Here is a 3,558-nt window from a genome sequence, read left to right on the forward strand (position 1 = left end):
AGAATTTTTGCACTGGTATTAATGAATAAAATAATCCGGTCAGCTCCCCAGTTGTCCCCGCATCTCAGATCGTCAAATGCTGACGAGAAATAATTGTTTGCTCTTTACGATGTCGCCTCTCTACTCTCATTAGTCTGTTAAGAAAAATGTAGGCATATTGCGACATCTCCCGTGTCCACGTGCATTGTTTTTGGGTGCTTGAATAGCACATGATGGACGGATTGACATAATTTGTCAAACCAACCAACACTCGACACGCTCTGACACGAAAAAAAATAAAACACTCGGGAAAAAATGACATGTATATATAGTTTCATTGCAAATCAGTATTATGGTGATCATACTAAATATTTTTTTTTTTCTGTGCACATATGAGGTAAATATCGCTGCCATGAAGCCTCCATATAGTGACAGTTCTCTGCCCGCTTCACTGCCGTCACGCGACCGCAGCTCAGCTTTTGCTTGCCTCGTAGCTACGCGTGTTTTAAATTACTGTAAATTTGATAGTATATCGTCATAGGTAGTCCCGAGTCTGTTGAGAAAAGTAGAACACTAAACCATGCTCGCTAGATTAGGGTGGTGTTTTTGTCTGTTTGAGCAGCATTTGATAAGCTCCACGTTAACAAATATGTCACAAAGTCATTTCCTTTCATTTTATGCCTCGTTCACCGCATAGTCATTACTGGAAAGTCAAGTTAGCAGCAAGCTAGGTCAGGAAGCGGAGGACCGAATCACTGAACGGGAAGTGACAAAACTCAGTCTTTCCCCCCTGCCTGCACGCTGGCTGCTTATTGGCCACACGTGGAAATGAGTGACAGACGCCTTGATTCTGTTTCCGCTCCCTCCCCTGCCCTGCCCTCGATGAGGCTGGCGTCTGATTGGTCGTGTGCGATGTCAGAAGACGCTGCCGCTTGCTCAACGCCCTCCCACGCAGCGAACAAGCGCCACCAACTTCATAGAACGAATCAGTGCAGATGGTGATTAGTTCGGTCTCGTTCACCCAAACAATTCGTTCAAAAAGAACGAATCGTTCGCGACCGATACAACACTACTCTGTGACCACTTTGCCTTGAATTTGAGGTTGCATCGCTGGTATGTATTGTTTAAATGTGTTTAAAAACATAAATATGTGAACTGTGTGTACTTCAGTGCAAAACAGTGGGACAGATTCACTTAGCATTAAACTTGTGATATGCTAATTACCCACGAGTCTGTTAGAGGGTCGGCAGAATGGTGTCTCGGGTGCTCTGCTAATTGTTTATTCATATTATCATATGCAGTTTGCTACAGACAGGGCAGTACATATGCGAGTTTATATATTGTGCATATTTTGATTGTGTTGTTATGTCTGTTTTTAGTTTTACCCTTTTAAGTGTCAACGAAATGACTCGTGATAATAATAAGTCATGCTTAAGACGTTTTTATGAAAAAAAGACGCAAAACCGAGCTGAAATATATTAATTTTAGACAACGTTTGTCTATGGATGTTTACCTATGTGTGCCCCCATCGCAAAATGGCGACACGTTGCTATGCGAGATGACGTCATCGTGACATCACGCCGACGGCGAGAATAAGTAGATAAACGAATGAAAAATAAATAAATAAATGAAACAAAAAAAACAAAAAAAATTAATGCAGCGTCAAGATTTTTTTGTACCACAATATTTTTTGGGGGCAACTGAATATTTAATTTTTTGCAAATACATTCTTTTGTGTCTGATTTTTTTTTTGCGCGACTGAATTTTTGCAATTAATTTTTTGTGAATACATTTTTCTTTTGCAAATTTTTGGGGTGACAATTTTTCCAACAAGATTTTTTTTTTTTACCAATTTTTTTTTTTTGCAACTGAATTTTTGCTTAATTTTTTTTCAACTGAATTTTTGCAAGTTTTTGTGCCTGTACTAGATTTTTTTGGGACCCCAATTTTTTGAGGGCAACTGAATATTTAATTTTTTACAAATGCTTTCATTTGTGCCCGATTTTTTTGGGGGGGGGCGGGAACTGAATTTTTGCAATGACTTTTTTGCGAATGCATTCGTTTTTGCTTTTCGTTGTACCCCAAAATTTGTTGGGCCAACTGAATATATAATTTTTTGCAAATACATTCTTTTGTGCCTGATTTTTTATTATGGGCTACTGAATTTTTGCAATTAATTTTTTGTGAATTTTTTTTTTCAAATTTTTTGGGGCGACAATTGTTGTAACAAGATTTTTTTTTTCCCAATCTTTTTTTTTTTTTCGGAATGCATTCGTTTTTCCTTAATTTTTTTTTTCGGCAGAATTTTTGCCACAAGATTTTTTTTGGACCCCAAAATTTTTTTGGGCAACTGAATATTCAATTTTTTGCAAAAACATTCTTTTGTGCCTGATTTTTTTTTTTTTTGGGGGGGGGGGGGGTGAATTTTTGCAATATTTTTTTTTTTGCGAATGCATTCGTTTTTGCTTTTTTTTTTCTTTTTTTTTTTTTTTTCCCCCCCGGTGGAATTTTTGCAGCAAGATTTTTTTTTTGTACCCCAAAATTTTTTGGGCCAACGGAATATGTAATTTTTTGCTGATACATTCTTTAATGCCTGATTTTTGTTGGGCAACTGAATTTTTGCAATGAATTTTTTGTAGATACATTTTTTTTGCAAATATTTTTTGGCAACAATTTTTGCAAAAAGATTTTTTTTTTTACCAATTTTTTTTTTTTTTTTTGCAACTGAATTTTTGCAACTAATCTTTTACGAATGCATTCGTTTTTGCTTATTTTTTTTTTTCAACAGAATTTTACCTATTGCAGATTCAGTCTTCCCATGCTGGTGCAGGTCTACAATTTTGTCTCTGGTGTCCTTCGACAGCACTTTTGTCTTGGCCATAGTGGAGTGTGACTGACTGAGGTTGTGGACAGGTGTCTTTTATACTGATAATGAGTTAAAACAGGTGCCATTAATACAGGCAACGAGTGGAGCCTCGTTATACCTCGTTAGAAGAAGTTTGACCTCTTCTACAGCCAGAAATCTTGCTTGTTTGTAGGTGACCAAATACTTATTTCCCACTCCCAATTTGGAAATAAATTCTTTAAAAATCAAAAAATGTGATTTTCTGTGTTTTTTTCCCCCTCATTCTGTCTCTCATTGTTGAGGTTTACACATGTTGACAATTACAGGCCTCTCTAATCTTTTCAAGTAGGAGAACTTGCACAATTGGTGGTTGACTAAATACTTATTTCCCCCACTGTATAAGTTTTTTTGACCAAAATAGCAACTTAAATTTTTTTTTGTATTTACTGCAAGTTTCCAACAGCTAATAAATCGCTCAATTTAACATCAGAAACGTAGTACTTGGGGAAAACATGCGGAATTATAAATAATATTTAAATAGATTATTAATAAGTTTTGATTGTTGAGCTGTCCCGACTAGTCGACATTGTCGACGTCATCGATGACGTAAATCCGTCGACGAGCACAACATCCCGTCGATGGTTAATAAAGAGTTAAAAAAATATAAGCGTGGAAAGTTCAGAATGTTGGACGCGCTCTGTATGCAAGCGGGGAAAGCGGCACAAAGCCAAAAA

The sequence above is a fragment of the Corythoichthys intestinalis genome, chromosome 10, assembly GCF_030265065.1.
Source record: "Corythoichthys intestinalis isolate RoL2023-P3 chromosome 10, ASM3026506v1, whole genome shotgun sequence".
Classification (NCBI taxonomy): domain Eukaryota; kingdom Metazoa; phylum Chordata; class Actinopteri; order Syngnathiformes; family Syngnathidae; genus Corythoichthys; species Corythoichthys intestinalis.